The sequence below is a fragment of the Cuculus canorus genome, chromosome 1 (assembly GCF_017976375.1).
Source record: "Cuculus canorus isolate bCucCan1 chromosome 1, bCucCan1.pri, whole genome shotgun sequence".
Lineage (NCBI taxonomy): Eukaryota > Metazoa > Chordata > Aves > Cuculiformes > Cuculidae > Cuculus > Cuculus canorus.
This window is the reverse complement of record NC_071401.1, coordinates 143,392,801-143,407,184: the sequence shown is the minus strand read 5'-3', so window position 1 is coordinate 143,407,184 and position 14,384 is coordinate 143,392,801. Positions and strand designations below refer to the sequence as shown.

Here is a 14,384-nt window from a genome sequence, read left to right as displayed (position 1 = left end):
CAGGGATGGGGCATCCACAACTTTTCTGAGCAACCTGTTCCAGTGCCTCCCCACCCTCACAGTAAAAATTTCTTTCTAATATCTTATCTAAATCTCTGCTCTTTCAGCTTAAAACTGTTACCCATTGTCCTGTCACTACACTCCCTGATAAAGAGTCCCTCCTCATATTTCCTCTAGGCTCCTTTTAAGTACTGGATTTTTTGTCAGTGGAAAGAAACAGGTATTTACAAGGGATAAAACACCTGGTTGCTCTTAACCTAATTACACGCTGTAGGTCATTTGGCTGCTTTTAGCCATCCACCTTTTCTCTATCTTTCTTAAGTGAATTCCTTTGTTAGCTGTCTTGACACAAATGATTAAAAAAACAAACAGAAAAGGAGATGATAGTTTTCATTTCACTCAGAGTGTCATTAGCTGGTAATAAGCCACCAGCAAAGGCAACAATTACAAAAGATTTGGATATATCCACAGCAAGCTATGGTCTTCTTTCTTAAAAAGAAAGGAAAAAGGCACTTCCACGTAGCAGACAGGCTTCAGTTCTGAGTAAACAGCCTCCTGTCAGCTGTAGTGAAGATCAGCAGCTTTGCTCTCAGTGCTGTTTGTTGGATTACCCTTTGAATGTGGGAATTTCAGGTGTGGGCCTGAGGTGACCTCTTTTGCTCAGAGTGGTGAAAGAGATTTCTCCAGGTGCGTACTGGAAGTAGGACTTTGTCATTTGCTGAGGGGATCTGCTCTGTAGCCAGCCCAATCCACAACAGATCTTGGTGCACAAGGGGGTTTCCCGAGGCAGGAAAATGCCAGGGGAGTGGATAAACCCGCTGGAAGGCAGCAGCTCTTGCGGGAGATGCTGACCAAACCTGCAGCTGGAAGGGCACTGAAGCTCTGCCAGGTCAACCAGGGAAAAATGGTGTCCATCTTGCAGGAAGCCATGTCTTCCCTAAGCTCTGTACTCACCACGACTGGGGCAGATTCCAAAGCAGAGGTCCAGTATGAATGCACTGCTACCCAGGCATCAGGCTGCAAGGTGTTCCTTGCTCTTAACGCCAGTACCTGACTGCAGCAGTAAGCACACCTGTGGGAGGTGCACCCGGGTACAGGACCTCCTCTGCTTAGTGACAGAGCTCCCAGAGGAGGTCCTTAGGTTTAGAAGTATCAGGGAGTGCAACAGGGAGACAGACCACTGGAATCGCACCCTACCTCCCCCAAGACAGACACCACAGACAAACGGGTTATATGTACGGAGGATTCCCAATCCTCTCTCTGCCTGGTGGAACACGGTGACTTAAGAGATAGGAGGCAATGGTGACAAGCTCCTGCCCAGTGCTGCAGGTGCAACTCCTTGCTGACCACCTCACCTTCCCAGGTGTCCTTCTGTAATAGGTATGAGGCTCTGGAAGTGGAACTGAACAAGGAGGATGATGGTCCTTCTAGCTTGGAGATATTGCCAAGGTCAGGTCACCCTGCACCCTGCATCAAAACTGCTTCCATAAATAAAAAGTTTCTATCCTAGGACACTCTCTTCTGAGTGGAACAGAAATCCCAGAAAGCAGATCAGATCCACTTCTTCGGGAAGTCTGCTGCCTCCCTGGGGCCCAGGTTAAAGAGGTAAAGAGAAAACTACATAACCCTGGTACGGCCCTCAGGTTATTATCCATTCTAGATTCTTCAGGTAGGCAGCGATGAAGTTGCAACAAGAAATCCACAGACAATCAAGAGACACTTCAGGGCTTTAGGACAGTTGGTTAAGGGATCAGGAGTACAAGTAGTGTTCTCCTCTATCCCTCCATTTGCAGGGAACGACGAAGGAAGAAACAGGAAGAGCAAGATCAATACCTGACTCCAAGCCTGGTGTCACCAGCAGAATTATGTCTTTTTTTAATCATGGGTTGGTCTACACAACACCAGCCCAGCTGGCAACAGATGGGATACACCTGTCTCAATGAGGGAAAAAGATTAGGAGTTAGCAGGGCCCACTGGGAGAGCTTTGAATTAGATTTGAAAGGGGAAAAATTTCTTCACTGTAAGGGTTGTGAAGCATTGGAACAGACCACCCAGGAAAGTGGTTGAGTCACCATCCCTGGAGGTATTTAAAAGATGTGTAGATGTGGAGCTTAGGACACAGTTTAGGGGTGGCTTGACAGTAGGTTAAGGTTTGGGCTGGATGAACTTAGAGGTCTTTTCCAACTTAAACAATTCTGTGATTCTACAAGAAATGGTCCTATTTTGGTCCTTCGTACCAGATAGATAAAGTACAAAATGTAATTTTCCCTCCATGCTCCAGGCATGACGCTAGAGAAGGGTTATGGCTAATGCTTCATGCTGCTTTCTCTGGTTTCTGTACACCCTTATGCAAGAATGGATTTCTCTGTGCCTTGGTAGGAGTGTGAGCAAAGCCAGTGATTCTGGGAGAGCACTGTGTGTGTCTGATAATGATATTTGGGCTGAATTTTGGAAGAGGCTTTTGTCCTCTGCCAGTGATAATCCTCATATGAGAAAAAGTCATAGCATAATAAAAAATGGGCAGGAAGTACTGCATCCAATTTGAACTATTGGTGAACTGTGATATCTAAGAAGGGGCTGGCTTGCAGTAGGAGTGCTTTTGGGCAATTTTTTACTTTTTTTTTAATTTATTTTATTTTGATAGCTTAAAGCATGTAATTCTTCTGATTTCTAACAGTAAAGATGCTGTGGTTAAAAGGCTCCTTTGCAAAGCCTATATTTCTTGCTGTGAAAACCAGAAGTTAAAAAACACTGGAAGGAGATAAAAGACAGAGCTGGTAAGGACTCCAAAGCAGTGTATAAGCATTCAGGACTATTTAAACATTACTGTCTGGTGTCTAGGGCAGACTAGAGCTATCCTGCATCTCAGGGAAAGGAGGCCAGCAAAAGGTCTCACCCTGAGAACACGTCTTAAAAACCTGGATTCAGTACTGCCTCTCCACACCTGGCTTAACAGCACGTGATCCTGTGCAGCAGATTGGTACCTGTACCAAGTGATGCAAGGTTTGAGATTTGACTCCTTTTACGTGATTTCTTCCTTATTCCTGCCTGAAGAGTCATCCCTCCTTGCTGCTGCATCACAAGGCTGGGCATTGATAGTTTATCTCTGTGTAATGATGAGTTAATGTTGGGAGAACAAGGATGCTGTACAAACAAGACAGAGCTTTTGTTAAGTAAGTGACTGGTACAAGGAGGCTGAGACATCTGTTCCCAATGGCTTATATGGAGACAAAGAGTGCGAGTCAGCAGCTCTTGTTGAATGAAAACACATCCTCCCTCTGAGCTGCCCCCATGCTTCTTTACCTGGGGCGTGAAATGGGGCAGAGTTGCTGTGTGCTGAGCTCTGTCCCCCAGCTGATCAGGTAACTAAACTAGTTAGCTTTCACGAGGGCTTTGCTCATGTGAATGAACACAATAGCACGCTCCCCTGTTTGCCAGATGATACCACAAGCACAGATGGCCACTGCTCTCCATTGCAGATTAGTTGGATCTGGGAAACCCTTGCACTGAACAATTTAAAACTGTGATTCCTGTTTCAAATCTCTGCCAGCCCAGGCTTGGTAGATGCACAAAGGTGATCAAAAGGTTACTGAATGGTGAAAGATGGAAATTAAGCTTTCATTTAAGCAGCTAAATATTCCATCAGTTTTATGATCCTGAAGTTTTTATGATGCCAGATACAGTTAGAGAAATCCAGCCCTTGTATAGATTTAGCTCCTACGGAGTATTCTGCCTAGTTCAGCAGCTACGGATGCAAGCCTGTGGTGTCATATAACAAGAGACTTAAACAAACCAGGAGTCTTCAGAAACCCAGGATTCAATTAATGCAGGAGGATGGCTTTGCTTGGGGTGGCTGATGCCATAGCTGTCACTAGACAACCACTGCATCTGTGAGGTATGAACACATCACTGTAACTCTTTTTTTTTGAGCTGCCACAATGCATGCACAGCTTTTCAAAATGGGGCCATTTCTGCTTTGTCTTAAAGTTCAGTCCGATAAACTGCTGTGGCTCAGGAGCTGATTCATACACAATTCGGGTTTCCCTGCAGAAGGGCTGCCCAGACAGCTGTGGGGACTTACGTTGGCTCATTGGGGAGACTCAGTGATTACTTTTTGGCAAACAGAGCACTAAGTCAAGTCACAGGACATACCTGAAGGCCCATCAAAGTGATTTATGTCATCAGGCTAGACCTGGTGTTTTTCTAGTCGCTTTGAAAGCGTTCTCCTTCTGAGAGTGAGGATCGCTGCCTTTTCTTCTCTGTGTTTCATTGTCAAAGAATGTAAACCTGGATCTGGTAGTCAGACACCAAGTTCATCCTGCATGTGTTGTTGCAGAGCCAACACATCTACCAGAAAACAGCACCTACCAGTATGCAGCACTTTACCAAGATGGTATTGTTACTGCCCACTTTTTAAAGTTAGAGAAATTAGGACTTGAAAGTACAGCCACATTAAACAGCAGCGACGGCTGAACTCATGCTGGAGCTTGGCTCCCATGTCCCGTTTCCGGATATTTTGGCTTTCCATATGAGACAGCCTCCTTCCTTGCAAAGGCTCTGCTGGCTTCCGTCTGACCTCAGGCAAATCCCGTATCTGCTTCCTTTTGTGTAAACGTGGCACAGCGATGCAGATTCCTGCAGGGGCTGAGTAAGGCACCTATCTACATTTTATAAGTCAGAAGCTTTATTCTTACTCTGAGCACACACCCACGCACACCGCCTCCAAATCTTTAACTCTCACTTCTACTGTTATTTTTAATTTTGTATTTTTTATAGAAAGAAGAATGAATATCACCACAAGTGTGGGATTTATTTATTTATTTTTTTTTTTTCCTTTTCCAACTTGATCTCTGGTTTTTGCTGTAGGGAGCTGGCAGGTCCCAGGGCCTGTGAAACCTGGCTCTGGCACCAGAGGGCATGCTGAGCTCCATAGCTCACTGAAGCTACACGAAAAATTTCCACTGAAATTACTTTTCAAGGGAAATTCTTTGTTTTTTATTATGCATTTATTTTTACAAGAAATAGCTACTTTCTTCTGAAAACTTTTGGAGGAGGTTCATCTAAATATTTCTGTCCAAAGCTTGCAGATTTAGGGCCAAAGGGAGCATGGAGCTTTCCTAAAGCTCCTCTTACAATTTCTACAAAACCTACAGTTTCTCTTGTATTTTTTTTTTTTCAGCAAAAAAAATGCAGAGCAAATCTAATTGCAAATCTGTGTGCTTTGTGAGTTTTGTGACCCTGTCCCCAGGGGAGAACAGCCTGAAAGAGACAGTGGGACAGCATGAGGCTCGCAAGTATGAGAATGATAATCCTCTTCATGGGAGCACTCGGGCGAAGTCTGAGGGGGAACTATACTATCAGCCACCAGTTCCAAGGCAAGTGCTGGAGGGTGCCAAAGAAAACAGACATGAATGCAGGCTGTGCGCTCCGAGGGGTAGGTGCAGAGATGTCCGCCATGGGGATCCTGGCCGATAAAGAACCAGCTGCACACAGACAAGCACACAGACAAGCACACACAGGCACACACACTCACAGAGCATTAGGGACCAGGGAAAATCTAGGGTATTTTTCCACAGTATATGCCAGTTGGCAGCTTTAGATATGCTTTGTAGACATCAGTTGATAAAGGTTAAAGCACACAGAGAATCATCATCTCACAAGGAAGGAGAAGAGCGCAGTTCCCTTTCTATGGGCAGAAAGTAGAGAGATTAAAAGCCCTGCTCTCAATCAATACTTCTAATTTTAAGAGCACAGTTAGTAGCTACTATCCTTTTCCAGAGAAGCTCACTGCCTGCATCTTCTGGCCACTTCACTTGGGATGAAGGGAGCCAATTTCGATATTTTTGGCCTCCATGCTGTGCCTAGGCACAGACAGCATCAGTGGCAGCACTGGGAACAGCAGATAATCCCAGACGTCTGCCCGCCCTGCAAGTGCGATTCTCCTCGCGGAGCTGTGCGTGTCAGCCTGCAGGCAAGGAAGCAGTGTTGTGCACAGCCACACATGTGCAAGAGAAGAGACACACAGGGAATGCTTTGGTCACTACCAACTATGTGAGGCAAAGGCTGTTTTTCTCCAATCTAGTACCATAGTAAGCATGTTGGCTGCATTCCACAAACAAAAGGAATAATAAACCTCATCATGGATGCTGCAGGCAAAAGGAAAACTGAGCGTTCAGGGCCAGTTCCCCTCTTCAGCCTCTGAAGAGGCTGTCTGCTAGTCCAGTTGTGCTTAGGGTTCTTTCCTTTTAATATAACCGTGTGCTCTGCATGCTAGGGGTCCTGTTCAGACCTAAATGGTTGTGTTGCCTTCAATTAATTTTGGATAAATCCCAGAAAAACAATCAGGGGTGCTTTCCCAGTACCTCAGGCTCTCACCATGCGTGGGAGTGGTCCTGATGAAGATCCTTCTCTGAGGTATTCCTCCACTTAGAATCACAGAATCATAGAATCATTAAAGTTAGAGAAGACCTCTAAGATCATGTGGTTCAACTGTCGGCCCACCACCACCACACCTATTAAACCATGTCCCAAAATGCCACTTCTGTGACAAGTTACTGCCCAGCGTAACAGAGGGCTCACTGGTACCAACTGTTTGGATGAGAACTCTCCAACCAAAAAGTAACTTCCAAGAGCTGCGGACCAGCACCTCTTCAGAAGTGGAAGCCTAGACAAATGGCAGGCGCAGATCCTGCATGCGTGCTAAGCATTGTTCATGTTCTCTAGTCTCACCCAGTCTCCATTTGCTTTATCCACATCAGTGTCTCATCTCACACCCACAAGACAGTTTGGTGAGCTTTCTTGGACAGAGATATCGCTGTGGTGCAGAACTTAGGACCCTCTTCTTAGAGCTAATGGGTGCCTAAGTGGGACACTACTATTGATAAAGGGGCGAAGATGCAGTTGGATGAGCCTGCTAGCATGGTCTCTCTCATTTGCCCGGCTGAAAAGCTGGCCTCATATACTCACTGCGACTCCCTGAAATGAGGCCACACAGGAGGGGAGGCAAAGAGCAAAACCTAACACCACGTAGAGCTGAAGGGTTGGAGGTGGATAGGGAAGCCAGGCAGTCCCTTGGCTGTGGCTGGCAGAGGAAGCAGGCAAGAGGAGTGGGGGTGAGTCACGAGGTAAGAGAGCCCCATGAGAGCTGGGGCGCCTTTCCTCGCCCTTGCCCTCCGGCTGACACGGCTGTCGGCTTCTGCTTCCCGACTGGCTGCAGCGTTTGCAGCCTGCAGAGACCTGCTTGTCGCATCAAGTGTGCATGCTCTGCTCTCCATTTCTCCCTCCCTACATTTCTTCTTGTCTCCTATTCATTCTGCAGACCTTTTCTGACCCCATCTGCATCTTTTGTTCAGCTCTTCCTCTCCCCTTTCATCCTCTTCTTCTACTCTCTCCTTCTGCATTCTTTTCTCATCCTGTGCCTTTCACCTTGTCTTTCTTTCCCACTTCTTCCTCCTATCAAGCTCTTCTCTTCCTTCATGCACCGTCTTCCTTGGATTGCTGTCTCCTCTTTCTCCCGTAACCTTTTCCCCCTTTGGCACTCTGCACTGCTGTATGCTGAGTTTCTTGAATCCGTTCACTCTTAGATGCCCCTCACGGCTTCCTGTGCTGCAGGGCAACATAAATTATGTATCACTCAAATAACTGTCTTACCAAATCTATATTAAACTCCCTCGTTAAGTGTATTTATGATACTGAATTGAACGGATCCAGGAATTGACTGGCAGGCTGCAGGGCTGAGCTGGAATAGAAGATAATCATTCTTTTCCAGGTAGCTGGGATGAGGACAAGGCAGGACAGGCAGTGATACTGGTGGAGGAGCCTCCATCCCCAGCTCAGAAGCAGTTAGTGGATTTGGGGGCTCACAAACTGCTTGGCACCAGCAATTATAATGTGCTGATGCATGAGCTCTGATTGTTGAACAGGAGCAATTGGGTGTGTATATGTGGTGGTGGGGGTACAGCTCTTTGAATGTATGGAATTGGGAGTGCACTCAAAAGGATTAGTGGGAACAATTACTTCCAAAGCCAGGATATAGAAGCTGGAGCCTATTCAAGTCACTAGTGTTTAGCACCCAGAGCAGTTTTATCCCACTCTCTATTTTTTATTGGTTTTTTGTTGTTGTTGTTTTTGTTTTGTTTTGTTGGTTTTGTTTTTGAGGGGAGAAAAGCAAGGGAAGACTAAAACCAGCTTTACCAGAGAAAATTAAAAGTAGGTTAGCAGAGAAAATGAGTTTATAAAAAATGGAAGAGCAGCCGGGAGGCACAACAGTAACTACTGCATTGTGCTTACAAAGCTAAACACGTTAAGATGAATAAATCCCCAAGCTGGATGGCTTATGGCCCAAAATATTAAGAAAAGCTGGGCCTGATTGCAGCCTGCTGCCAGATCTAAAGAGCAAATGTGTTCATATAAATCATTTTAATACAAAACATTCCTAAATCAAGGTCCTAAATTTGAACTTCTTCCAGGTCTAAGGGTGTTTGCACCCAATATTGAGGAGTCAGGTTGATTTCCAAAACAAAGGGAACACAGGAACAGCTGTACTGGATCAGACCAAAGGTCCAGCTCCCCTCTGACTCTGGTTTGTAGCAGATGTGTAGGGTGAATAAAAAAAACAAAAAAAAAAAGTCTTAGAATGGGACAAGCATATAGCAACAGTCCCTTGTGCTCTGTTTGCACAGTGACCTGCAACTCTATGTACAAAACCATCCCAGCCTTGGTCTGATGTTGCTTTTCATGTGAGGAAGCCCAAGGTTAATTTGTCATTTGCTGTGTGGCTTGGGGCATCTTACTTGCTCTCCCTGGATCTTAGTTTCCCCATCTGCAAAATAAAGAGAAAGCTCACATAGGTGATATCCAGGGAGAGAGAGATGACTAAGATCTACTGTAGAAGTGCAACACATGCCTGTGTTGTGTATATAATTCACACGCAATGAATTCATCACGCAGGTAAGATGCTGCAGCTGATGAAATTAAGTAAGTGGTTTTCTTATTCCCAGGGGGCTTTACATCTTGCAGTATTTCCCAGATAAACTTCACTCCAAGGCACAAGAGTTCAGGTTCATGTGCAGATTTTGACACGTATGTGCCCCTGGTCACTCTTCTGAGTGCTCGAGGCTCTCCACAGAAATGTGAGAGTGAAGAGAAGAACATAACCAAGGGTTTCAGCAGAGGCAGACCTGATGAAATCACGTCCATAAACAGTGGAGCTCAGGGAGGTTGGTCCCTCTATTATTTATAAGGTCTTTCATCCACAAAGCATTTTTTCCAGTTTCATGTGTACTACCACTCACAATGCCTTTGTCTTGCAAGTCAGTGTCTGTCTCCTATTACAGTCCTCATCAGCATCTCCAAACAGACCCCACTGATGATCTCACCTGGGTGCATAGTATTCCCTTTCTTCAGAAACTGTCAGGCTTCTCTGCCTTCCCTGCCAAGAAATTGAGCCAATCTCTGGATCTAAAAAGGCTGAATCTGCTGATTTTGTTCAGAACTGGCACACTCTGAGTTGTGTCAGTTTGCAGCTGAGCATCTGGCCTCATGCCATCAGGAGAGGTTAAAAAAAAAAAAAAGGGTGCTGTTGCTGATCTAGGCTTTCATAAGCCCTTAATCCCAATTGTTTGTATGCATTTTGTCCGAGGCTGGCCAAACTATGTATTGGATACGGAAACCAGTGAGGTAGTAAGAGGGGTTACAGTGGGTAGATACTCATAGTCAGCAATGGTCTTCAGGGTGGGGAAGTCTGCAGGGCAGCATCTCATGTCTCTACTAGGCTGCTTGGGAATGTCATGCTTAGAAATAACATCAGCTGTCACTGGGAAGATTTTAAACACATTAGGAGTGCCCTAACAAATGGCTGTTGCATTTTAACAGGAGAAAATGCAAAGTGATGGTCGGCTATGGCTGTTCAGATTCAATCAGTGTTAATGCCCTTCCATTAAGCTTTGGCTTGTGAGGCTGCCTTCTGCCTGGGAGCCTGCTGTGCCAAGGAAAGCTGCTACTGCCTCACCAGGGCTGGGAGACGAGTGTGCGTGGGAACACCTCTGTGCAGTGCTGAGCCCATCCATGGCATCTCTCCAAGCCTGATTGAAGAACTGTCACGTTTGTTTGCTCTGGGCTTAGTATTGCTTTATGAGGGGTGAATACATTAGCATTTCTGCTTATGGTTTGGTTACTATCTGATTGAGGCAATTGCTTGTGTTCTTGGATTGATTATGGCAAGCCATTTAGCTACACTTCAGAGTGTTTCACTGCTGCTGTGGCTAAAATGGTCAAGAATAGGACTGTGTGGGTAAAAGTCACTTCTAGGAGTTGGGGAGTTTTGAGCTTGGGTCTAAGCTGTTGCATAATTTCTGGTTTGGATTCATAGTAAAAATGGGGATAAAACTATTTCAATTCTCATAAGGTAAGAGGCTTCCAGCACAAGAAAATTCCTCCTTTTTTGCATGTGTACAGTAGCTAGGACAGGGGATCCATGGTCTCAGTCAGAGCCTCTTATCCTAACTCTGTTAGAGATAAAAAGGTAGAAGGTTCCTCCAAATTTAGCTGAATTTTAATAGTACTGTTAACTTGTGCAAAGCATTTACACATATAACTATTACCCATGTTTTAATAAGTGAACCAGCTCAGGAGCCAATAAGACATGATCACAGATCAGCGAAGGATGACAGAGTACAGAGTGAGACCCGTATTCTGCCTTTGAGTCTCTTGCTTTCCTACAAAGCTTCGTCTACCCGACAGCAGATATGGATGGCTACCAGCAACTAGAAGCACCATTTTTTCATGGCAAGGTATGAACATAGCTGATTTCTAACTTACCCAATACAGGGCATTTGTTTCTCCTACACTTGCTACACAAGCCCTTCAAGATGTATGTTCAAGCTTCTTAATACAGTATGGATTCACTGGTTTAAATTTAAATTATCCTTTGAGTGACAAAACATTAAGCAATTCTTTAGGCATGCATTGCTTCAAAAAGAGTCAGCATGAAGAAAGACTGAATCAAGAAACTGCTTGAAACAAATTCCCACTAGGGAAAACAGCTATTTTTCACCTGTATTCTATGGACTGTTGGAGATGTCTCCTTCTTAGGCATCCTCAAAAGGCAGCTAAGAAAATTGAGACAGCTCTTGAACATATAAGTCATGTCTCTGAAATGGTCTGCCACTCTGTTGAGAAACCTTTACAAATAAAACAGTGGAAAACACTCAGTGAAATGCCTTAGAGAGGCCTAGAGGTATTGCCTTCTAAGGAGCTGAGAATCTTTTGCCCCTCTGAAGCCTGTGAGCAGGTAAAGCAGGTAAAGATACAATGCCTCTTTGCTCTACTCATCTTCTGAAAAAAACTTGTCACTGTAGTTCAAGTCAGGAAGGACATACCTCAACTGTAGAAGCAGAGGATATATCCCAAAAGAGGGGATGCTATTATTTTCTGATTCAAGTGGCACCCAGACACTTTATCACATGTGTGTTGAGACAGGCACAAATAAACTTGCTTATAAGCACACAGGCAGCCTGTAACAGAAGTAACCCAGAATTTGATCTAGTTTTCTGACAGATGCAGCATCACATCCCTCCTTCAAACTGCATCTTGCTGGGTCCTTGCCCGCTGTTGGAACCAAATAATCCCACCCTCTGGCTCTTCCTTTGCAATTTTCCTCTTTCATTGGCACATCTAGTGTCTTTTGTTTTGGGGGGATGCAGATGTTGTTTTGGGGATGATATTGCAAAGGAAACGCTCAGGCTTTTCTGCAGTGTTGCTGCTCTTAGCTGAAGTTAAATGAATCTGAACCAACGGGAAAATCCAGATGAGCTCAGGGTGAGTTTTGTGCCAGAACCTGTTCTTTTGGCCATATATGACAGAAACCTGAAGCAGCTGGAACCTTGAGGTAGAATCGCATCAAAAGGCAAAAAAAGTCTCTAGTCTGTAAAACTAGAGTTATGGGAACAGTCTATTAAGCTGAAAAAAGGGCAAATCTTTAATTAGAGAAATCATTAGGTGAGACACATTAACTTTTAAAAGGAAGTGTCTTCTCATGGTGAGTCTATTCCTTCAGCCCTGGTTTCCCTCCCAGCAACTTCTGCAGACTACCTGCTGTGTACAAACCTGCTGATCTCCTTTAAGTCCCCAGGAGAGCCTTCTCCCTGCTGCTTGCTGTGTTACTTGCCATTTCTTCTTTCCATAGACCCATGGCATTTGCTCTGGGTGCTCTTCCCCCTCTTCTAGAGCCTTCTGATGTCCAGTGGAACAACAGCTGGCACAAGGCAAATGGACAGCCATCTAAGAGCAGAAGTGTGTCCTAGCCATGGCCTTTTTACCAGTGTATGCAACTTACAGTCTTTGTACAGTACATTGGAAGCAACCAAGCTAAGCAGTTATGCCATCTACTGCAATTAGTGTTTGTGGAACTTTGTTCTGGAAGAAACTAGCCCTGCGTAACACCCAGCTCCACCACCCAAGCTCATGTACCAGTCCACGTAGTAAATCCCCTTGCAGAAAGTCAGCAGCGTTGGGCTCAGTGGAATATTCTTATGTCCCATGCAAGTCCCCAGAGGCAGCTGCTTCAGCAGGCTGACCCTGACAACACTGGGAGAGAGCAAAGGTGTTGGGGGCAGCAAATACATTGCAAAGAGCAATTATTTGGGTTTTTTGCTTCCCTTGCTGCAGACTTTTCCAAACCACACAGACTCATGCCGCACAGAGGGTCCAGGCTCTGTAATTAAGTCCCTGCAAAGGCTCAGCTAATGGACGGGGACCCAGCATTCCCAGGCAAGGTGTTGACACTAGAGAGCACTGGGGCCCAGGGACACAAATAACTGGGTCACCAAGGGAGCCCTTCCTACATTAGGAACAAAGGAAATATCCAACATGACAACTTTACAAAACCCTGGTTACAGGAGGAAAATCTGAAATCAGCATATCTGGTGTCATGTTGCTTTATGTGGGTTTAACAACTTGAGGTATCTCGGTTGGGAAGCTTTGATTCTATTGTTCCTGTTAACGATTTAATTGAAAGCAAGGCCAAGACTTTGCCTGAGAATGTAACAGTAAAGCTCAGGGAGGAGATTTAAGGTGATTATGGAGTGTAAGTTTTTCCTTGGTAAGAAGAAATATTAAGTTTGGCTTGCCCTTGTCTTCCTGGAGGAATTTCAAGGGTGGGATCATCCTGTTGTTTGGGTTTACAGCTTGCTATGTTGACAGAAGGATTCATAGGACGGAGTTGTTTTTCCTTTTTCTTTCCATCCTTTAGTGCAGCTTGATGCTGCTGTTAACAGCTAGATATACTAAATTCAGGGCAGTGATATAGTGTGCTATAAAAATGGCCATTAGTATATCAATAATACTACACATAAATTGTGAATTACTGTTGCGCAGAGATCAGAAATGAGACAATTGGTGGCAAGTAATATCACCCATTTTTGAAAAATGGTACTGGGACTTTGCTGTCCCAGAGTTCAATGAAAGCTAAACAATTAAAACACTTATCTTTGGCCACTTCTTCTTAAGTTAATGATGTTAAATTAAATTATACTCCAACAACGTGGCTCTGAAAGCATCTCCATTAAGATACTTTATAAGATCAAAGCGGCAGAATTTAAGTGCCAGGATTAATTATTTTTTATAATAGTATCTAACATGCCTGTTCCTCTTGGCAAACCGAATTAAGTAGTTAATGTTAAACTCACCAGGTCGCTGGTGCAACAGAGGAACTATGTGAGAAAATCAGCAACTTCAGTTAAGGGATGCTGGAGAGATTAAGGCAAAATCATATGTTTCGGAAGTCAATTAAAATGAGGAGAATGAGATATGCAGGAATCCAACAGAAAGGAAAGGAAAGGGAGTTGTGCTGCTTTTGCTTTTTATTTGTGAGTTGCTTGCTTTTCCTGGCTTCTTAAACTGAGTTGAGAGCAGATGCAACGGGGAGGGCTATTGCCCCTCTGCCTTCCATATTAGGGGTCTGAAGACACCTCCGTTGGGTGCTCCAGCTGTAGCATCACAGGTGCCTCCACCTTCGTGTCTTGCTGAGTTCAGAAACTTGGCTTTGAAAGCTCAAATCCCATGTTACAGCACCCAACTGTAACATCTACAACAGTATGTCTTCCTAAAAATTAGGACCTGCTCTTACAATGTTCTGGGAGGAGGGTGGCAGGAGAAATAGCCAAATTAGATGAGATAACCAGTAGGTGGTGCTCGGTTGTAGATGCAAAGGGTTGCTCTATCATTAAGATGGCAGCAAGAGTTTTTGCAGTGAAATCAGTTGTCTTATGTCTCTGCTAGTATACTAGCACGCTTTCCCAGTGGATTATGAATTTAGATATAACTATGACTAAGAGAGGTCATATGCTTTCTGGATAGAGTTCTAGGTTGAGAGATAGTGGGGAAGT

At 44.6% G+C, this 14,384-nt stretch overlaps 1 protein-coding gene across 1 annotated transcript in view; it reads right to left on the bottom strand.

Moving 5' to 3' along the window:
* The window catches only part of NINJ2 (ninjurin 2), a 49,651-nt gene that overhangs the window by 3,459 nt on the left and 31,808 nt on the right, over positions 1-14,384 (bottom strand). The window lies entirely within an intron of this gene.